The 22,760-nt window shown below is 56.6% G+C and overlaps 1 protein-coding gene across 6 annotated transcripts in view; it reads left to right on the top strand.

Moving 5' to 3' along the window:
- The window catches only part of Kdm4b (lysine demethylase 4B), a 114,039-nt gene continuing 91,279 nt past the window's right edge, over positions 1-22,760 (top strand). For all 6 annotated transcript variants that reach the window (XR_006851602.2, XM_046444013.2, XM_046444011.2 and 3 more), the window contains exon 1: positions 1-109. The gene's annotated coding sequence lies outside the window, so the exon portion shown is untranslated. The remainder of the gene's footprint in view (positions 110-22,760) is intronic.

Below are 22,760 nucleotides of genomic sequence, written 5' to 3'. Positions count from 1 at the left end.
GCCGCCAGCGACCGAGCGGGGCTCGGCCCGAGCTGGGCCTGGGGGTGCGACGCCGAGGGCGGGGGAGCGCGCGCCGCTGCTCCGGACCGGGCCGCGCGCGCCACCTCAGGTGAGCCCGCGGGGAGGCCGGCAGCCGGCCGCGTACGAGCGCGGGCCCCGCCGCCGCCGCCATGCCACCCCCTCGCCGCGGCTCGGAGCTGCGGGCGCGCCGGGGACTCGAGGCCCAGGCCTCGGGCGCGGCCTGCTCGGCCGGGCCGCCGCGCTTTGTCCCGGCCGGCGAGGCGGTTGGGGGCGTTAACCGCCCGGCCCTGGGCGCCCGCGGGGCTGCGGCCGGGGCGGCGGGCCGGACAAAGGCGGGGCGCGCCCAGGGCGGAGGCGGGGGCGCCCCTTCCCGGGCCCGGGGCGCGCGGGCCGAGCCCAGGCGGCCGGGCCGGGCGGCACAAAAGGTGACAGCGTGGGTGGCCCGGCCGCGGGCCCTCCTCTTCTATTATTCGAAGTGATCCTAATGATAATTACAATAGGAAAAAGAGAGGGAGGGAGAGGGAGAGAGGAAGGGAGGAAGGAAGGAAGGGAAAGGGGGAAAAGACCCCGGGCCCTCGGCTGCGCCCCCAGCGTTTCCGGCCCCCGGGGCTCCCGAGAGGCTGAGGGGAAGCGCCCGGCGCGGACACTCGGCGGCCCCGAGGTGCCGGTCACCGCTCCCACCCCCTCCGCGAGTCAACCTGCTGTGCCGTCGCGGCTTCCAAACACGCCCCCCCGCGCGCCCCGCATCCCCCCAATAAGCGTGCAATCTGGGCTCTTTTTTTTTTTTTTGGATTAAAAAAAGGAATCTACTTGTTATGCGCTCGCAGCTCGAGACGCGTGTCCCCGTCCCTCCCCCTGCAGCCCGATCGCCATCTCGGAGGAAGCCCCTTCTCTAGAGATAATCGTGCTGTTGCTCCCGCAGCCACCCTAGTGTGGTCCCTTGTGGACATCCCTCTGGCAGCTGGGGACGGATTCGTTCTGAAATGTGCCCGTCCTGGGGTTTGCCAGGGCCTGGATCTGCTCAGTGGGTGCGATGACATCAGGCCAAGTGGGGGTCTGTGTCCACTTAGGCACCGGGAAAAAGTGGTTCAGCTCAGCGGAGCTCAGCGATCTTGCAATATGGAAAGAGTATCTTTTCCCATGTGACTGTGTCAGCGGCAATTATTGAGCGTGCCCCTTTGGGTCCTCTCGCGTGCCAGCACTGTTTAGGGTCTGAGGATGGTGGGATGCAAAGGGCTTGGTGTCCTACCCCACCCCTCTGTCCCAACAGCCAGGTATCCCACTGTCTCCAGGTTGGCCAAGTCTAAAACGGCACCTACTCTAAAGTGGGCTCATTAGATGACTCCTATGGGCTTTTATCAGAGCTTTGCCAGGGCTAATGACTCCCCTAATTCTCAAATAATAGCTGCCTCCTGAGCCTCCAGGACGGCTCCACAGCCTCTCCCTGCCACCTACAAAAGCTCTAGGCAGCCCCTCTGCCTTTTATTTTTTGAAATCCTCGAAGGACGGAGTGTAAACTGGTAGAGTCAACTTTTGATGCTCCTTGTTGAGCAAGGATTTCTAAAACTTGCCGGCCCTCTTTCCGCGTCTCTGATTGGACACTGTGCAAGTCTTGCTGCTTCCCCCCACCAGGTGCCGGGGACACTGGGAGGGTCAGACCGTCCTGGCCTGGTGGAGGTCACCGTGGGGGAGGGAAGGAAGTGGTGGAGGTTCCGTTGCACAAAGGCTGCAGGGTGCTTGGTGTTATGTGTGGAAGTGTGTGCTGTGTCAGGCCCCGTTGTGAGTGCGTGGTGCACAGGTGCATGATCACTGAGAGTTGACACGAGTCTGCATCTCCTAATCCTTTCCTCTACGGGGAGTGGGCTGCTAAGCTGACCTTAAGTCCTAGAGCTTAAGGTGTGGCAGACGTCCTCCTTTGTCATACTTTACTGTGTCTTCTTAGCAAAGACTTGTCCTCAGTCCCTGTGGCTTCCTGCAGGAGCCCAGACTCTGTGGACCCCTTGTGCCCACCCTGCCTAATTTCTCGGCCTCCCTGCAGGTGCTCAGCCCCACCCCCATTTGTCCTGTGCCCCGCCCCTTCCCCAGGAAGGCGGGAGTCTCCCCCCTGGGGGGGCCGTCTATCCTTGGCTCCTACCAAGGAGGGGGGCTCATTGGCCCTGGGAGGTTGGGTGTGGAGTCCCAAAAGATTGGGAGGAGGGACCTTAACCCCTGGGGACCTGAGTTTTAGTGGGGGGAATGCATTGAAGGTCATCCACTTTAGAGTGTAATGGGCTAGGAGGTGAGCTGCCCTAGGCTCAGCTCTGGGACTGAGCACTGTGTAGTGTGGGGACTGAGGAGTGGGCAAGAGAACATTTCTGGCTGGGTGCGGTGGCATGTGCCTGTGATTCTAGTGACTCTAGAGGCTGAGGCAGGAGGATGGCAAGTTTGGGGCCAGTCTCAGCAATTTAGCAAGATCCTATCTTAAAATAAAAAATAAAATGGGCTGGACCTGGGTGTAGTGGTGCATGCCTATAATCCCAGTAATCCCAGTGGCTCAGGAGGCTGAGGCAGGGAGAGTTGCAAGTTCAAAGCCAGCCTCAGCAAAAGCGAGGTGCTAAGCAACTCAGTGAGACCCCGTCTCTAAATAAATACAAAATAGGGCTGGGCGTGTGCTCAATGGTTTAGTGGTTCAATCCTGGCACATCCATAGCCCCCACCCCAATAATAAAAGAACGTTTCTGGGTGGCTCTTCCTGGGAGATCTGGATGTGTGGTTACAAACTCAAAGCTGTGTGACCTTGGGCCAGTCACTGCTCAGAGGCCAAAGTGGGGAGCATGAAACCCTTCCCAAGGCCCCTGGGAAGAGAGCAGTGGACAGCAGGAGAACTGTGGAGAGGATGCCTGTGCTGGGCAGCCTGACAGATGGCCAGCCCTCACCCCCCCCACCTCCACAGACCTGCCTCATGGCTGCCTGATGGGGCCCTCAGACCTGTCCTTCCCCAGAGGCCTCTGCTTCTGTCAGTGTCTTAGGACACTGGACAGTGGAGGAGGGACTGAATGTGGTCGGCCGGAGTTTCTGGCCTCTGTTCTATGCCCTGCAGTCTGTGGGATCTGAGAGACCTGGGTGCAGCTGCCTCTGGGCAGTCACTTCACCTGTCTGAGCGCTGGAGGCACAAGGTGCACAGCACTGCTACGTGGGGGTGTGTGTGTGTGTGTGTGTGTGTGTGAGACTCGCTCGGGAAGGGGGGGCTCCGGCTGCCTGCCCTGCCTGCCAGGCCTCTCCTTCTCACCTGCCCTGCCTGCAGGCTGGCCGGGTGTCCTGGGCATGGCAGGGTGGTGAGCAGTGTTCCTGGCTTCCAGCCACTCTGTCAGGAGCATCTCCAGCTGTGACAGTTGCACATGTCCAGACCTTGCCCAGTGTTCCCTGGGGTTATCGTCGCCCCATATTAGGACTCAGGACTTAGCGGTTATCCCCGCGGCAGCACATGTGGGCCCAGACCCCATCTGCCTGGTCCCCAGTTCCCTCTGCTCCCATCCCCGCCCTCTGACAGCAGCGGCTGTGGATTCTAAACTGCGTCCTGTCCACACCCTGTTTCCACCCCAGGGAGGAGACACGCCCACCCCTTGCTGCAGCCCGGAGCTCTGGGGGGGGGGGGGCTCTGGGCTCCTACAGGTCTTGTGGAGGTGGACTGCCTAGCCCTTCTACTCTGTACCCCCCTCCTGTCAGCTTGATTAGCGCTGTTCTTTAAGTCACTTTAGGCTGACTCACTCCTTTCTTGTTGGCCTAGTCCTGATCCGTGAGGCCCTGGAGTTGTGGGAGGCCATGTGCTGGTTGCTGTGCTTTTATTAACATGCTCAGATGCACTGGCCGAGTTGAGGGTTGGTGTCTGGGAGACACCTGTGGAGACACTTGCCCAGCACATGGGGGGCCCTGTGGAGACACTTGTCCAGCACGTGGGGGGACCTGGGTTCCCTCCCCAGCACCACCACACACACACAAAAAAGCATTGTCACTTTGTTGAATTGAGTTTTTAATTTTGGGTGATTTGGGTTTTAGGTTTGTGCTACTTGGCATGGCTTGTGCTGGGACCCTCTTCTTGGCTAGGAAAGGGGTCTCCCTCCTGCTCCCTCAAGGGGCTCTTAAAAACACCCTTTCCCGTGGGGTGGGGAATATGTGGAAGTCTCTTCCTTCTGCTCAGTTTTGCTGCAACCTAAAATTGCTTAAAAAATAGTCTATTTTTTAAAAATAAGAGAAACAAAAACAAAAATGATCTTACCCTGGTCAGGACCTTCCGGTAGTTTCCTGTTGCCCTTGGAAAAAATTCTGGGCCCCTTCTGCGGCCTCCTTGCTGTGCTGGCCGCTGGTGGTGGGGAAGACCCCGCTGGCCTGCCCTGCCCTCCTGGCTGCCCTCTTCAGGTGTGGCCGCCTGCCTGCCTCTGCCCCTTTGCACCTGCTGCTTCTCTGCAGCGAGCCTTTCCCTCCTGCCACCTGCAGGGGCTCCTCGCAGTCAGGCCTGGCCAGCGGGGTCTGCCCCACCACCTGTCTGAAGCTGCCCTGCAGCGCCCTGTCTGCCCCTCCTCCGCCTTTTTCTCTTGGAGCTCACGGGCCAGCAGTGCGTATTAATCTCTTCATGTGCTGTGTCTGTCTGGTCCACTCGGGCAGGGGCACTTTCAGTAAAAGACCAGAAAGTAAATATTTTCATCTTTGTAAGCCAGACAGTCTGTCCTGGCCGCCCCACTCTGCCACCATGGCCAGAAAGCCACTGTGGACTGCATCCCAGCAAGCGAGTCTCCGGTGACCCCGTAAAACTTCATGCACGCGCAGGCCTGGCCGTGGCGGCCAGTTGGCAGGTCAGGGAGTATTTCTCTTCTTTGCACCACCACCACCATTAAAAATGTCCAGACCATTCACTCTTGGTCTGTGGGCTGCACAAAGACCCTGAGCTGGAGTTGGCAGACGCCTGGGCCATGGTGAGGGCCACAGAGTAGATGCACGACATCCGAGTGTGTACACAGCAGGGCCGCCCCTGGTGCCACGTGGGTCTCTCCCTCCTGCCTGGCTTCAGTCAGTCACACACTAGACTTTCAGAAGTGGGTCCCAGACTGTTTAGAGGGAACTCAAACTACAGAGATGTAAGGAAGGGGTCTTGAGGACCCCGCAGGAAGCGCGGGGGAGCACAGGCAGAGAGACAGAAAAGGGCCTCAGGCTTGGATGGCCAGACCGTGACCTGTCCTCACCTGGGATTCTCAGAAGAGCTGAGTGCGAGGTCCCCAGGGAGCTGTGTGTGACCCTGCAGGTCCTGGGAGTTGAAAGGAAAGAGCGCCTGGCCCTCCTCTCACCACCAGCAGAGCCATCAGAGAGACTGCTGTGGGCCTGGGAGGTGACTTTTCTGCAGGAGAGGAGGCTTTCATGGGTACGAAAACAGCTTTGTGGGCACCAGTGACTAGCTCCCTCAGGAGGTCGGGGTTGTGGGGGGGGGTGGTGCCCACCACATCCCGTGTCTTGTTCCTCCAGGTTTATGGCATGAGTTTCCTGAGCAGGTACGGGTGGGGGACAGGGATGCTCCGACTTGTCAAGGAGGGTACTCAGGGCTGTGCTGGCTCTGCCAGATGGGAACGCGCACTCTCCAGGAGGCTGCCTGAGCCCCTCCACCTTTGCCCGTGTGTTCCACTGTCTCTGTCCCTTCCTTCCCCACTCCGGCCAACTCGGCAGACACCAGGAGACTGGTGAGGATGTGCCCAGCTCCACCCTCTGTGTTTGCATTTGGACCCAAGCTGGGCACCTGGGGGGTGGGCCCCTTTTGTTTTCGTGGCTGCCTTGTCTCTTGGGCGAGGTCGTGGAGAGAAATGACTCCTGAGCTGGCAGAAGATTGAGTTGGGCTTGTGTGAGAAGTGTGGAAATGGGTCCCAGCTCCCCTCTGACCACAGAGCCAGCTGAAGTGGCCAGTGGGGGCAGTGACATGTCAAGGACCCTCTGACCACAGTGGGGTGCACACCTAAGCAGAAGAGCAAGTGCCTGGCACCTTGCCCTCCAGGCAGTGCTGTCACCACATCAGGTGACTTGGGAATGTCTTGGGTTCCCCAGGGAAGCAGTGACAGCACTGAGACGCCCAAGCCAGAAATGGGGGGTGGGGTTGGAGGCTGGGGGCTGTGGCTTCAAAGCCCACTGGCTGTCGGGCTCACCCTGCCCACTATCCTGCAGCTGTCTTCCCTGGGGGACCTTAAGGTGTGCGGAGGATGTGTGTAACTGGGAGTATACGGTGACCCAGGGTGTCCCAAGGGTGCCATGGAGCTGCCATCTGCACTCAGGAAGAGGGTTAGGTGTGCTCATGAGCACTAGTTCCGGTCAGGCCGTGGCGGGTCCTCCTCCACACTGTAGACACAGCTGACTCCACAGGCACCAAAGGCCTGTGTGGAGCATGGAGACCATAAATCCCTTGAGAGCAAACTTGGAAACGGGAAGATCAGTGCGAGCCCTTGTGTGGGGTGAAGTTTCTAGTAGTCACATTAAAAGGTAAAAACAATAGGTGAGCTGGGCACTGCGGTCACACCTGTCATCCCCCTCGCTTGGGAGGCTGAGGCAGGAGGATCATGAGTTGAAAGCGAGCCTCAGCAACTTAGTGAGAGCCTGTCTCAAAAAGGGCTGGGGATGTGGCTCAGAGGCTAAGTGTCCCTGGCTCAATCCCCAGTACCTGCCCCCTAAAAAAGATGGATGAAGTCAATTAAAAATATTTTTTAGTTGTGGATGGACACGTGGACCCTTGCTCTATTTTTATGTGGTGCTGAGGATGGAACCCAGTGCCTCACACGTGCCAGGCAGGACTCTACCTCAGAACTGTAACTGCAGCCCAGGTGAAAGTAATTTTAATAAGATTTTTTCTTCCACATTTTTTATTGGTGCCTTAGAGTTGTTCGTGATGATGGAATTTGTTGTTACATATTTGTACTTGCCCAAAATATAACAATATAATTTGGCCAGTGTCACTCCCCAGTCTTCCCGCCCCAGTCCCCTGGTGCACTTCCCCAACAGATCTCCCTTTGATTTTCATGAGATTTGTCCTTACCTTTCTTTTCCTTTCTCCTCTCTAGCTTCCACATATGGAAAAAAAAAAAAGACCCTTGACTTTCAGAGTTTTTCCTACCAATGCCAGGATTTCACTTTTCTTTCTGGCTGCATAAAACTCCACTGTGTCCCCGCCACGTTCTCTTCACCCGTTCATCCGTCGACGGACACCTTGGCTGTTCCGTGGTTTGGCTGTTGTGAACGGTGCTGCTGTAAACATGGGTGTGCGTGTCACTGTCGTGTGAGGAGTTGGGTTCTTCGGGGTCAATGCCACGGAGAGGCACAGCTGGGTCCCAGGGCGGTTCTGCCCTCGTCGCTTGAGGACCTCCATACTGATTTCCACAGAGGTGGCACTAAGTGACAGTCCCACCGAGAGCGTCCAAGTTCCTTTGTGGCCGCATCCTCCCCAGCATTTCTTAATCTCTGTGTTCTTGATGGCTGCCATCTGACGGGAGACGGAATCTCAGGGCACTTTGGGTTTGCATTTCCCTGATGGGTCAGGGAACATCTCTTTCCTGTATTTGTTGGCCATTTGTATTTCTTGTCTTGAGAAGTGGCTCTTTAGTCAATTTGCCCCTTTACTAGTTGGCTATCTGAGTTTTGGTTGGAGTTTCTGAGTTCTTCGTATGTTCTAGACACTGATCCTCCGTCAGAAGCGCAGCAGCCAGCAGAGATGCAGAGACTCTTCTCCCACCCGCAGGTTCTCTCTGACGCTCCTCACGGTCTCCTTGCTGACTGCTGGCAGACCTTTCGGATGGGATCCCTTCATCAACTCTTGGCATTACTTCCCGAGCGTGAGCAGCTCTGTGCTGTGCTGTGCGCTGGGGTGTGGACGTGAGTTTCCCCCTAGGAGTTGCAGTTTCTGGTCTGATTTCCAGGTCTGATCCATCTGGAGTTAATTTTTGTGCAGGGTGATCGATAAGGGTCTCGTCTCATTCTTCTACAGATGAGTGCCAGTTGTCCCAGCACCATCTGTTAGAAAGGCTGTCTTTTCCTGGGGTATATGTTTCTGGCACCTCTGTTGAGGATCTGATGACTGTATCTGTGTGGGCTTGTTTCTGTGTCTTCTGGTCTATACCATTGGTCTGTGTTATCTGTTTTTATGCCAGTACCATGCAGTTTTTGTTACTGTGGCTCTGTAGGATAATTTGAAGTCAGGTATTGTGACGCCTTCAGCATTGCATTTTTGACTTATAATTGCCTTGCTTTTAAATGAATTTTAGCACTGTTTTTTTTTTTTTTCCTGTGAAGAATGTCATTGATATTTTGATGGGGATTGCATTGAGTCTGCGTGTTGCTTTTCGTAGTATGGCCTTTTTAATAAAATTAATTCTACCTATCCATGACATGGGGGGGGTCTTTTCCCTTTTCTGAGGCCTTCAATTTATTTTTTCAATGTTATCTAGTTTAGTTTGTGGAGGTCTTTCATCTCTTTGGTTAGATTCATTCCTAAGTATTTTATTTTTCTGAGGCTATTGTGAATGGAATTGTTTTCCTGATTTCTTTCTCAGCAGATTCATTATAGGAAAGCAATTGATTTGATTTTTTTTAAAATGTTGACTTTGTAACCTGCTATTATGCTAGATTTCTTTATTAGCTCTTTTGTTTTTGTTTGTTTTTGGTACCAGGGATTGAACTCAGGGGCTCTCAACTACTGAGACACGCCCCAGCCCTGTTTTGTATTTTATTTAGAGACAGGGTCTCACTGAGTTGCTTAGCGCCTCACCTTTGCTGAGGCTGGCTTTGAACTTGCGATCCTCCTGCCTCAGCCTCCTGAGCCACTGGGATTACAGGTATACGGCACCATGCCTGGCTTCTTGTAGTCTTTTGGTAGAGGTTTTTAATCTTCTAGGTGTAGGTAATTTTATTTTTAAAATTTTTAAAAAATATTTATTTTTTAGCTTTAGGTGGACACAATATCTTTATTTTATATTTATGTGGTGCTGAGGATCCAACCCAGTGCCTCACGCATGCCAGGCGAGCCCGCTACTACTTGAGCCATATCCCCAGCCCCACTATAGATAATTTTAATAGGATTTTTATTTGTTTATTTGGTGCTGGGGTTGGAAACCAGGGCTTCATGTATGCTGGGTAAGTGCTCTGCACTGAGCTGTAGCCCAGCCCACTAATAAGGTATTTTTATTGAACGCGTATGCCCAAGTTTTCTTGTCCCATATGTCATTGTTGGAAGAACCCAGGAGATGTTTTACACCCCTCTTTCTTGGCACTCCGTCTTGGACAGTTGATGTGTGTCTCATGCTGACAGCTGTCCCTCCGTGGCCGATCACGTGGCTCTAGGTGAACTGAGCATGAGGGTCCAGGTCGTAATGGGTAAGGTGCTCATTGCGGGGCTCAGTGGATCTGGGTCCATAGCCCCTTCCTTCCACCTTCCCAGTCCTGCCCCCTTTCCACCCAGACACCACTCCTGGCTCTGGTGGCCTCTAGCTGGGGAGATGACATGAACCTGACTCAAACCAACTCTGGGGTGGTGGAGTCCAGCTGGGAGAGCCCCCTGGGGGCTGAGGTGTGCCCAGTCCTGAGCTGTGGAAGGGGCCCCCGTGTTCGCAGTGCCGAGGGGGAGACCCTTCACTGGAGCACTTCCAGGCCCGTGTCAGCCCTTGATCAGTGCCAGTCCTGACTTTTCTCTGGGCTTCTGACTTTCCTTGACTGTGAGTGCAGTGCTGTGGGAGAAGTTGCTAGACTCGGCCTCCCTCCTAGGGCGGCCAGCAGCCTTTAAGATGCCCTTCCGTATTTGCGCCCAGGGCAGGAAAGAAGATGCAGGGCCGGGGCGTGGTGCAGGGTGCCTGGGGAAGAGGCTTGTCCCTCCGCCTCTGGAGGGGTTTCAGGGGGCAGGTAGAGGTGGACTGGGCCAGGGTGGGCTTTTGGGGGAGGGGCGTGGACTGGCAAGAGGCAGCACTGGCCCGTGGTCAGGCCCAAGCCTTGCTCCTGTTCCCTGTGCTGCCCGGTGTCCTGCCCTGCCCTCCATCGGCCGTGGTGGTGAGGTGAGGGCTCAGCGTGAGGCAGGGGCTCCTGTGGACTGTCCCCTTGGGAAGATGATCTGGTTAGGTTTCCTACCCTGGGGCTGCCCCTGGCTCGGGCGTAGAAGTTCTCGTGCAGCCCCTAGGATAGGGGGACTGGGTGCTGCTGGTGAGGACACTAGTCCCTGCTTCAGGAAACCTGGGGTCTCCTTGTGGTCATTGGTTTGGCCTTTAGCCAAAAGGAGGGCTGCAAGTTTGGGGATCAGCCAGGTCACTGTGGCTGGCTGTTACCCTACCCAGCTTCCTGGAGGTGACCGGATGTGAGAATAAATCAGGGGACAGTGAGGAGCCAGTGAAGCCGTGGGGGCGTAGGAGAGTGGTATGAGGTGGTGTGGGGGGTGGCGGGGGGGTGGCGTGTGGCTGTGGGGGGTGTTGGGCCGTGTGTGAAGTGGCTCAGGGGCACTGCCTTAGCCGGGTTTGCCTGCCAGGCCTCGCCCAGCAGCTGACGTCGGGCAGAGATCCTAAGAGCCCTGATGCTGGCCCTCCAAGACCAGGGAGAGGACATCCTGGGGAACAGCATGCACAGAGGTCCTGCCGTGGGACACTGGGCGCGCGGGGCGAGGAGGAGGCTGGCAGCGCTTACGTGTCCAGCTGGGAAGAGCAGCGGCCCAGCCCCAGGGTCAGTGGCCCCAGGAAAGGTAGGAGGGTGCCTGGCAGTGCTGCTGGTACCAGAGGTCTGTGTTCTGTGGCCTCGCTGGTGGCTGGCATGAGTGAAGTAGGGAGACACCTTTTGCTGTTGTTGGGTGAAGAGATCTAAAGATGTCTGTTGTTCATTTCTTCTATTTCTTTGATGATCTTCTGCCAAGTTCTTTTATTCTTTATCAAAAGTGGGATATTGATGTCTCCAGCTATTTTTAATTTTTCTATTTTTCCTTTTGTATCTGTCAGTTTTTGTTTTATATATTTTGGGGCCCTGTTATTGAATGCATATGTGTTAATAATTGTTAGATCTTCCCAATGAACTGGCCCTTTTATCATTATAAAATGTTCCTCTTTAGCAACTTTAAGTATTTATTTATTTATTTGGCAGTACTGGGAACTGAACCTAGGGGCCCTTTAGCATTGAGCTACACCCCAGCCCCCCCTTTTTTATATATTTATTTTTTAGTTTTCTTTATTTGTATGTGGTGCTGAGGATTGAGCTACGTCTCCAGCCCCAGCCCCCTTTTTTTTAATTAAAAAAAATGTTTTTTGAGATAGAATGTTGCTAAGTTGTTGAAGCTGGCCCTGAACTTGTGACCCTCTTATTTCGGCTTCCTGAATTGCTGGGCTCCTAGGCATGTGCCATCACACACAACATGGTCATTTGTTTATCTCATGGTGCTGGCAGTCGGACCAGGGCTGGCACCTGCTGGGTGTACATTGTGCCACTGCCCCACATGCAGCCCTGTCTCTAGAGACGTCTTTTTTTTCTTTTGGGGGGCACTGGGGATTGAACTCAGGGGCACTCGGCCACTGAGCCCACCCCCACCCTATGTTGTATTTTACTAGAGACAGGGTCTCACTGAGTCGCTTAGCACCTTGCTAAATTGCTGAGGCTGGCTTTGAACTCGATCTTCCTGTCTCAGCCTCCCGAGCCGCTGGGACCACGAGCGTGTGTCGCCGTGCGTCGCCGTGCCTGGCCTCTGGAGACTTGTTGGAGTTAAAGTCTGCCCTGGGCAGTGCTGGGGCAGCCCTCCAGCTTTCTCCTGGCTGCTGTAGGAGCACCTGCTTTCCATTCTTTATCTCAGCCCAATTCTGTCTGAGTCTGGAGAAGGGTCTCTGTGGGTTTGCTGTCGTTCTGCAGGTTAGTGCCGTGGGGCTGTCTCTGCTGCTATGGTCTTCCTCTTCCTCCTTTGCCCTCCACTGTTTTTATTTGCACTCCGTGGATATCTTCTAATTATTGCTTTAATTCCTTTAATGATTTTTTTTAATACATGGGCACAATATCTTTATTTTGTTTATTTCTTTTTATGAGGCTCGAACATGTGAGAGGCGAGTGCTCTACTGCTGAGCCACAACCCCAGCCCCCTTTAATGATTTTTTCATGATATTTTTGGAGGGATTTCTAAGTGGTGGCTCTGGGCCTTATACACATCTCAGAGTCCCCATTTTCTTTGGAGCACACCTGTGCCGATGCCCTTTGAACAGGGCTCAGTCTGGATTTCGCTCTGCCTGGATTCCTGGGGCTGCCTCCCTTGCTGGTCCTCCTCACAGGTGGCGGGGAGCGTGTGGAAGCCCTCTCAGGATCCGTGCTCATCAGAACTATTTGGAAGGCTCCGGATTAGGGAATGGGGGTGCCACCCCCTCCCTGTTTCTGCTCCCTGCATGCCACCCCCAGTGCTGATTGGTTTGTGGCCCTAATCCTGGTGCGTGTGCCAGGCCACCTGCAGGCAGATCCTCGGCCTTCAGGAGCACTCAGAAGAAAGCCCCAGAAGGGTCTAGAGGTCAGCTCTCGGAAGGCACCGGGGCAGTGGGGTTTTGGCAGTGGCATTGTGACTTGCTTGGTGATGGTCACAGTCTTGGTGAGAGCCGAGGACTGAGATCTGAGCGTGGAGGTCAGCAGGCCAAGGACCCTGCGGCCGTGATTGCCTGGACACTTTTTTCCCCTGCAGTGTGGGATGGAACCGAGGGGAGCTCTACCACTGACGACACACAGCCCTTTTTATTTTTCGAGACAGGGTCTGCTCTGGCCTTGGACATGCCGTCCTCCTGCGTTGGCCCCCAAGTTACAAGGAACCTGGATAGCTTTAGTAGACGCTGCAGGAGTGCAGAGGTGATCAGAACGTGCACCCGACAGTGATTTCCTGGCCTGAGTTTGTTTTTACATAATGGCTTGGTTAGTACAGCTTGCTTGCCATTCATAATCCACTCTTTAAAAGTGTACAGCGTAGTGGTTATGTGCAGCTGCTGTCACGGAGATCCACTTCCAGAATATTCTCCTCACCCCCCAAATGCCTTCCACTTCCGCCTCCTCAGTAGTGATGGCAGGTGTCACTGCTGTGCCTGCAGGCTTTACAGACACGGTCACACGAGCATACCATGGCCCATGGCCATAGGTGGTCCCTTGAGTTGTTCAAGAGCTGCACTGGCCCACGTCTGCGTTTTTTGGCTGGTGTGAAGGTGGAGCCCAGGTTGTGTGCCGCTTGTGTTCGTGTGTTGTGGGCAGGTATCTAGGAGCAGAGTGGCCAAGGTAGCTCCATGTTGAACGCTTCAGGGGACCACCACATCCTTTGGGCAGAGTGGCTGCACTGTTTACAGGTCCATCCACCACGTGGGAGCGTCCCCATGCGGTTTGGCACTTTTCATCTAAATTATGCGGAGGGCTGGGGGCGTGGCTTAGTGGTGGAGCACCCGCATGGCCAGGCCTGCCTGAGGCCCTGGGTTCCCCCCAGCACCACCACCACCACAGCCCACTTTTGATGACTTGGCAAAAATCCCCTGGTCATCTGGCTATTGCCTGATGTCTGCTGTAGGTCTTTACATCTCTTTTCCTATTTAGAATTCTTTTTGGTTGTAGGTGGACCCAATACCTTTATTTTACTTGTCTATTTTTATGTGTTGCTGAGGATTGAACCCAGCACCTCGTGCACAGGCTAGGCGAGTGCTCTACCCCTGAGCCCAAGTCCAAGTACCAGTCCCCCAACCCTTTTTTAAAATCAAAAAGAAAAAGTTTGGGATAGAGTCTCGCTAAGTTGCTGAGCCAGTCTCAACTTGGGACCCCTGCCTCGGCCCTGAGCAGCTGGGATGGTAGGTGTGCGCCCCGTGCCTGGTCTCTCTCGGGCACCTTCCTATCTGGAAGCACACTGCTCGCTGCCGAGGGGAGGTGGTCTGCGCTGACACCCTCCTGGGTTGTGGGTCTTCACTGAACTGGCATCAGCCACAGTTTCTGTTCCTTTTTGTTTTTTGGTACTGAGAATTGAACCTGGGGGCGTTCCACCACTGCGCCACATCCCAGCCTTTGTTATTTTTTTATTTTGAGACAGGGTCTCACTACGCAGCCAAGACTGGCCTTGAACTTGCAACCCTCCTGCCTCAGCCTCCCTAGTCAAGCCACTGCACCCAGCCTGCCCCTCCTTTGTATATGTCCTTTCATACTTCTGTATTGAATTTCTGGCCCATAGCCTCCCCCACTTGTTGAATGGGGGGGTTCATGGTTTTTCTGACTTAAAACAGGGTGTCTCCCCTTTGGTAATGTGGAAATTTGGGGCCAGGTCCTCTTTTGGCCTAGGGTGTCCAGGGCACTACAGGGTGCTGAGCAGCATCCTTGGACTCCACCCAGTTCAGGCCATTATCTTGCCTGTCCCCACAAACAGGACAGCTACAGATGCCTCAGACATTGCCAGGCACCCCTAGGGCAGACTCACCCTGAGAACCACTGATTTATAATAACCTCTATGTCGGGTTTTTTTTTTTTTTTTATCTCAGTTCCTTGTATATCTTCAGTTTTATTTTTGATGTGTTGTTACGTAGAAGGTTTTAAGATTTATTGCCAAATTTGTCCTTTCCTGCAAGGCTTCAGGTTTCTGACCTGTTTAGAGAGGTGCTTCCTCCCCAAGATTCTGCGAACACTAGCTGCTTCCTCCCCCTTGGACTTCGGTGGGTTTTATGAGGAGTTCTTTCTAGAAGCAGTGACATGGCTTTGTGTGCTCCACCTCCTCCCTGCTGGCGTGGCTGTGGGCCTTCCTGTGCGTGGACCTCTGTCCCTGTGGGTTCTTGGGCAGGTCACTGCAGTGCCCGGTGCCTTGCTTTCCCACCTGGGAAGTGGTGTGGTCATAGCTGTTTTCCAGGCCGTTGGGCTGGCTGGGCACACCAGTCCCCTGCGGCTGGCCTGTGCGAGGGTCAACTGTGTCCGGTGGAAGCGCTCTTTGGAGGAGTGTTGAAGGAAGTTGGGGACCTTGTCTGGGTCTCAGGGGCCTAAAGGGAGATCCTTCCCTCTGTGCCCTTGGCCTACCAGACTTCCAAGCTCTCACCCGAACTCCAAGGCAAATTTGCAGATTAAATGGAAAGATTAGCTTGTTAATGACTGTGGTTTCACATAGTTGATTTTGGACCCGTCTCTGTAGAGCTGGGCTGTGTGGTGGCCGCCTGGCTGTGGAGCTTCCTTACCTCACCCACCCCAGCCTGCTGGCCTACTTAGACAGGTGGCCTCCAGCCTGTTGAAGATGCAGGTAGCTGGCAGGCCCCGTCCCCCACCCCAGCTTGGGTGTGAGGTTCCAGAAGTGAGTGCTGGCGGCCAGGCCCATGCCCCTTGGGTACCCTGGCTCTCTGCCCAAGAACCCCCTTTTTATTTTATTTTTTTTGTGGTGCTGGGGGTGGGACCTGCGCCTCACGTGCTAGATACATGCCCTACCATTGAGTTAAATCCCCTACCCTCACTTATTTTTCATTTTATTTTAGTTTGGACACAATTGACCAGAAAGTTATCAGAACAGTGGGAACTGCCTGGCACCTTGGGTCCAGGCCTCCCGGGTGGCAGCGCGCTGTGCTGGCTTTGTTCTTACTCTTTCTGTCTGTTCTTCCTGAGCCGTGTGGTTCGGTCACAGGCAGAGGCCCCTCCACCACTAATGGAGGGGGGCAGGTGAAGAATCCTCTTATTGAGCTGTCAAATCAGGACGTGGATGTGGGTGAGCCCCACCATGTGACCTGTGACCTGTGACCCTGTTCCAGCTCTGCAGCAGCCTCCGCGTTGGAAGAGATCCAGGCTCCCGCTGCCTCGAGCTGCCATTACTGTCCCTCTGTTTCGTCTGGAGCGTGCTTGAGCTGTCCTTGATTCTGTGGCTGACTTCTTGAGGAACACAATCCCGCATCCGGGCGGCTCCGACTCCTCCTGAGCAGGTGTGGCAGGAAATCCCAGAGCCCATGCTCACCTCTCTGCCTGGGGCCTGCAGGGGCCGCATTTCTGTGACAGGCACCCGGAGCCCTCGGCTGAGGTGGTGCCTGAGCCTGTGTGCCGGGCCGTGCAGTTTTGCCATTGCTGCCCACCCAGTGTCCTGGGGCACGTGCAGGCTCCCGGCTCCCCAGCCTCGCCCACTGCTCGCCCTTGCTTCCCCGTTCCTCCTCCTTCCCCCTCCTTCCTGTGCAGTCGCCCGGTGGCCCCACCTGAGCTGCAGCCCCCGTGTTGTTCTTCCCCTTTTAGGCCGGCCTTGAATCGGGGGACCTCTCGGCCTGGGCTTGTGGGCCTGCCCTGGGCATCACTGCTGAGTCCTGCTCGGGCGGTGGTTCACCTCCCTGTGCCATGGCTTTATTTGTTGGCCTCTCCTGCTAGGAGTGTGCCCCCCTTGGCGTGGACTCGTGGACTCTGTTGAACAGGTTGTCATCCACTGGTGTCATTAATCTGGTGCTGACTTGGCCCCAGATTTGTCCAGAGGGAGCCCCCGTGTGCTGGATCGGGTGCCACGGCTAGCGCCCGCCCGTCTTAACACCTCCTGACCCCGCTCTTCCTGCAGTCCCCCTCCTGGGGTCTGGCCTTTCCCCGTGAAGCCGGGTTCTGTCTGGAGGGTGCCATTTAGAGCCTGAGATGTGGTGCGGCCTGCGCTTTGTGGCTGGCTCCCATCTTTCCCTCCAGGCTTGGGCTCGGAGGTGGGGTGTGTGTGTGTGTTCCCGGACCCAGTGTCCATTCCACACCTGCCTGTCGCACATAGATCTCTGTCCATTTGTACTTCAGCTGTCTGTCCACCCACCTGCCCCCAGCCAGCTCCCCCCAAGTGCCCATGAGTTAGTTAGTTCTCGCTGAAACCTTGCTTCAGATCTCATGGCCACAGCCAGGCGCCTGCTGCCCTCCCCTTTCCTTCTTTGTGACCACACCCCCCACACCAGAGCAGCCTTCAGAGTGGGAGCAGCGTTTCTCTCTTCCATTCTTGAAGACAGTGGCTCTAACTCGGCATGAGGAGTGACCTGGGTGGTGCTGCCCGCTCTCCCCTGCATGTGGCTGTGCTGTCCCTTGGACTCAGGTTTGGGTTACTCGTTCTGTTTGTACTTGGCACTCGCACTGCCCCCGCCTCTAGTTGGTTTTACTTTTTCCCATTGATTCATTGGGAACATAGAACATTCATGTCCTGGAGGGTAGGGAGAGTTCAGAGGGCCTGTGTGCACAAGTGTCGCCAGCCCCCGTGTCCCTCAGGTGCTGGCTCCCGTCAGGCTCCGTCGGGCCATGGGACTTGCAGCTCCCGCCATGCTGTGTTCGCCAGCCTTGCTCCTCTGGGGCGTGAAGTTTGTGTCAGGGGTTTTGCAGCTGCAGACTGCGGCCGCCTATGGCCTGCTGCCCTGGGTTCTCAGGGCCTGGGGGAGTCTGCGGGGTGGAGTTCTGCAGGTGGGCGAGGGCCAGGGCAGGTGTGCTGCGGAGCCCCGTCCCCACCTCACCAGCAGGGTGTGCTGTTCCCATGTAGAGTGCCTGCTGCACGGGTGCCAGCCGGGAAGCAGGCCCTGGGGTCTCACCAGCGCTGCTGTAATTATGCGAGGGGTTGAGCCCTGCGGTGGGAGGAAGGTCGTCCTCACTCTTGGCTTTGAATTGCCTCTTTTTGCTGTCTGCCCATTTTTTCTGTGGGATTTTTGACACCCCTCCCCACTGAAGCTCTACCATATCTTGGGGAGATGCACCCTGCGCTGCATGTACTCTCTCTCGGTCTCTGTTGTCACGGCGCTTTTAACCGCCTACGGAGAGGTTTCTTTCGTCCCCCTTTCTTCCCTCCTTCCTGATCTACACACGTTTATGACTGTTGTCTCTCCTTGTCTCTGGGATTGAGTCATAGTGCCCTATTAGTCCACAGCATGTTGCCATAACAAAATACCTGAGACTTGGTATTTATGAAGAATAGAGGTTCATTTGGATTTTGGTTCCAGAGACTCCAAGTCTCACAGTGTATTGCGCGCCCTGCACATCCCTGGTTGCCTTGCAGCGAGGTGGAGGAGTCACAGGGTGAGACAGCACAGCTGGTGGCGGGGCCTCTCTTCCTCTTCCTAGGAAGCCACTGATACCATCATGGGGCCTTGAACTTCCCTCATTAGACTTCACCTGGTCCTGGTCACCTCCCAAAGGGCCTGCCCCAGTGCTACCAGTACAGGACCTGGCGGTTACATTTCCAACAGTGAGGAGCTGGATTGGGCTGGAGCACAGCCACTGGGAACGTTGAGGGGCGTTCTCCGGGCTCTCCCGACGCCTGTGCCGTCTCCTGGGTGGCCCAGATCCCTGATCTTCCGCATGGTGTGAAGTGGGGACCTAATTGTCCACACAGCCACCCAGGTGTCCTAGCACCAAGGACCTGTTCTTACCCAGTGCTTCGAGATGCCCCCCAGGTCACCCACCGAAGCGCCGAATGTGTTTCTAGACTTGGTTTTCTCTCCTGGCGCCTGTTTCTCAGCTCTGCCGGCTGCTGCTCCCCACCTCCCCGGGCGCCCGCCTCGGGGCCTGTTTGGGTCCCGTGTGGGTTGTCAGGTTCCCCCTGCACTTTGGTGCATGTGTGCTTCTAAAGATGAGGAATCCGACAGGGCTCAGGTGACAGACCGCTGTGTCCTGGAGGGCAGGCGTGCTGTCAGGGACCTGGGGACTTGGTTGTGAATTCTTTCAGATCCTTTTCTGTGGTGACAGTGGAGAGACTCTCGGGGGTGCCTTGGTCTTTCAACAAACCCGTGGTCTGGCCCTTCCTGCCATCCATGGCTGCCCAGTGGCTCCCACAGCCGCCTGCCTGCCTAACGCAGGGCCTCAAGACTGTGGCCCAGGGAGCCTGTCCTGGTCGCCTGCCCGTCATCTCCCTGGCCCGTCGCGGCCTCTGTTTCTGCACGCTGCCTCTGCACACCTGGCCTGCAGTGTCAGGCCCCAGGTGCTGCAGCTGGCCCACCCTGAGCCTCCGGAGCAGGGCGTGGCCAGGTGCTGCCCAGAGGGGCGTGGCCGTATCTGAGATGGGTTGGGTCATCATCATGACCCAGGTACCTGTGGACTTCAGGCGTGTGCTGTAGACCCAAGTTATCCAGGGGAGGATTGGTCACATTCTCAGAGTGAAGGACAGTGCAGGGATTGGGTGACCAGCAGGGTCCAGGGCAGGCAGGTGGCGTCGGCCTGGTCCTCTCTCCTGTATGCTGCTACCCTGGGCTAGGCCACCCCCTCCTGCGGCCTCCCCTTGCCCCTCAGTCCTGCCAACCGTGGCCCTCCTGAGGCCTACAGTCCAGCCTGCTCGTCCCTCTGCTCTGACACGTCTCCACAGTGCCGTAGTCAGCGGCTCCCCTCAGAGCAGACTCACTGTCCCCAGAGGAGCGCAAGCCCAGCTGCCCACGTCTCCTGCTGCCCACACTTCCTGGCCTTGCTCTTGCTTGGGCAGCGGTATGGTAGCAGTGCCCTGCAGGGGCGCCAAGAACGTGAGCCAGTGACCCATGTAAAGCAGTGAGGGACGGCAAGGCAGAGTGGGCCTGACCAGCTTCCACCAGAGCAGTCATGGGCTCTGGAAGAGGTGGGACTAGGACCTGGGTCAGGCAGGGTTAGCGTGGGAGTGGAACCTTCTGGAAGAAACTTGGAGGGGGATTCTTTGCCCTCCCCCATGAGCAGCCTCCACTGACCACTGGCTTCCAGCCAAGACTCTGTCAGGGAGGACCTCTGTTCCCACTTGACCTGTCCCCCTGGTCACCTCACTGTCTTGAGTTAGGGATCCAAAAAGATGCAGGTGCCGTGAGAAGGACTATGTGTGTCGGCCACACTGAGTGCCCCAGGGGTTGCTTGAGCCCCCTCAGGCCAGGTCCTGAGTGAGCTTGCAGCTGGCAGCCCCATGGTCAGCCCTGAGCCTATGGCCCTGCAGCCTGCATTCCAGCTGCAGTCTACCCAGAGGCACCAGGGAGGGGGGTGTGTCCTGGTGGACTGGGCACTGGGGACTCCTCCCTGGTCCTAGACCTGCTGTCCTGGCTCGCTGGCCCTCTGGGAGGGCTGCTTGTCCACCTGCTTGCTCTGTCTCTGGTGATGTGGGAGCTTTGGGGAGGGTGTGGCGTTGTGGGCAGGTGGGGTCCAGGCAGCTGTTCGTGGCGGCTCTGGCTGCCAGGTGGTTCCACGGTCTTGTGCACTTGGCTGTCCCGGAGCCTGCTCGAGGCCTCTCCCCAGGGAAGGGAGGCTCAGAGGCCTCCTTGGCTTCCCTGCCGTGTTGCTCTGCTCCCCCCGGGGCAGCGGCCTGTTCTGAGGTTGGTGTGCGCCCCACTTCTCCTGACACTCCAGACTGATGTGGGGGGGGGGCTCTACGCTCCGGGGAGGCTTCCGGGAGGCCCGACGGCTCCCTCCATGTGGCTCTGGCTCCTTCTGCTCCTCGGCTCCAGTGCCGTGGTGTTAGTGCTGTTTCTTTTTTTGGAACTGGGAATCGCTTCAGTGCCCAGCGACATCCCTAGGCCTTTTGTTTATTTATTTATTTTATATGGAGACAGGGCCTCGCTAGGTTGCTGAGGCTGGCTTTGAACTTGGATCCTCCTGCCTCAGCCTCCCAGGCCGCCGGGATTGCAGGTGTGCGTCAGCGTGCCCAGCTTAGTTTTAAATATGCCGTGAGCTGGGCTCTGGCTCTCTCCTGTGTGGACCCCACTTGTCCCAGGGCCATCTGCTGGAAAGGCTGTTCTCTTCCCACTGAGTGGCCCTGGCACCCGCTGGAGACCAGCTGACCTTAACGTCCGGGTGTGTGTCTGGACTCGGTTCTCACCCGTTGGTCTCTGTCCTCTGCCCTCTGCCAACGCCACACCCTTATTACTCGGGTTTGTCACCTGAGTTAGTTTATATCTAGTCTTGGCCGTGACATTGAGGGAGAATGGTGTGATGTTTGCATTTTTTGCATTGGGGTGCGAGCCGGCTGCTGGGGCGGGTCTTCCTGGCTGAGCCCCGCAGCTCCCTCAGATGGGCTTTGGGGTCTCAGGGTGTGAAAGATGTGGCCAAATAAATAAGAGGCTCCTCCCCAGCACGCAGACGTTGATGAGAAGTGTGGGGTTTGGGCCTTGCCTGTGGGGGCTGTGGCCCCGTGGGGGCACGTGGGCACGTGGCGGGCTGCTGCGTGTCGCCCTCCCCACGTCTGGGCACTCACAGCAGCCCCTCTCCCGCTGGGACCTGCCCTTTCTGGGCTTCAGACAATGGACCGAGCGGCATTTATTCTTTTAAGTTCTTATTTTGAAGTAATTTTAGACTTAAAGAAATGTCACAAAGACAGTGCAGAGAGTTCCCCTGTCCCTCTCATTCCGTGCCCCTCCTGTCAGCACCTTACATAAGCACATAGAAATCTCCAAACCAGTGAGTTCCAGGGTGACACCAGGGTTCAACTGTTGCCTCCCGCCGTCCCTTTCCTGGTCCAGGTCCCACGTGGGCCTTGGGCCACCCTGTCTCCTCAGGGTCCTGGGATGGGCCAGCGCCTTACCTTTCTTTCATGACCTTGACACTTTGCTTTTGGTGCTGGGGATGGGGCTCAGGGTCTCGTGCTCTGCAACTGGCCATGTGCTGGCACCCACCTTGGCATTCTTGAAGGGCGCCTGTCAGAGCTTCTGTGGACCACCTGTCCTGGCCAAGGTGCGTTCCCCTGACCAGCCTGCGCTAGGGACGTGGGGGAGGAAGGCAGAAGTGACGTGCAGATGTCAGGAGGCACATGGTACCCATGCTGCTTGTCACTGGGGAAGTTGGCCTTGACCCTTGGCTCAGGGGCCTCCCCTGGGGTTTCCAGTGGACAGTTGCTCTTTGTGCGTTGAAAGCCGTGCAGATACCCAACTCCTGAGGTGTCGACCCTGACTTCCTGCATTCCGTGTCACATGCCCTTGCTGATTTCATGTCCCCTCCCTCCTGGCACCAGGTAGCAGGGCTCTTTGGGAGGAGAGCTGCCCTTCCCTCGTCGTTGAGTCTCTGAGTGTCTTGTAAGTAAAGACGTGTGTGTCTACTCTGTCGAATGAGTCCACGCTGCCACTCTTGGTTGTGCAGTGGTCCCACGGGACCTGCTTCTCGTCCCTTCTGCATGCCCGCCAGTCCTGTGCACATCCCTCCTCTCTGGCTGCACAGATGCCCCGGACTCACCTTGCCTCTTCCCAGGGCTCCGGGTGAGCCTCGGAGACCATGACCTGCGGCTGGGTGTCATTGCTCAGGCCCTCTCAGCGGGCAGAGTTTGGACTAGGGACGCGGCCTGCACAGTGGCGCTGACTCTGCCTGTGGTCTGGGCGTGAGCTCCTGTAACGGGGTGCAGAGCCTCGGCGCCATCAGGCCCTTCTGAAGCCCCGCCTGGCCTCGCACCCTGAGCGGGTCCACAGAGTACCCTGCAGAAGGGTCACCTTCCTGCTGGGTGGAGGCAGGAAATGGCTCATCCTTTTTGAGGGTGGCTTTAGGCTGGTGGCCCTGGAGGGAGGGAGTGGGCTGGGTTGGGCGCTGAGCATCCTGGTCAGGTGGCTGAGGCTGCAGATGAAAGCCGTCTCTGGCCCAAGGTGCCCAGTTAGCTCTTTGCCTCTCAGGACTGCACGAGGTCTGGCGCGAGAGGCGGATGTTTGGTCTGATGTGGACGCAGTCACACACAGGGTCAGCCCTGGGCCTCTGGGGTGACTGGCAGTCTGATAGCTGAGACCACCTCTGCTTGATTGGGGGTGGGTCCTTGGGGTCCCCAGGGATGGCCTCTGTGGTGGCAGGCCCCCAGCATGGTGGTGCTACTGGCTCTTTACCTGTTTCCTGCTGCATGTTTCTCGCTGGCCACCAGCTGGCCC

Source organism: Marmota monax, unplaced genomic scaffold, assembly GCF_021218885.2.
Source record: "Marmota monax isolate L192 unplaced genomic scaffold, Marmota_monax_Labrador192_F-V1.1 WCK01_AAM20220418_F8-fsc00102, whole genome shotgun sequence".
Classification (NCBI taxonomy): Eukaryota; Metazoa; Chordata; class Mammalia; order Rodentia; family Sciuridae; genus Marmota; species Marmota monax.
The sequence above is the reverse complement of the archived record's forward strand: the minus strand, read 5'-3'. Positions and strand labels throughout refer to the sequence as shown.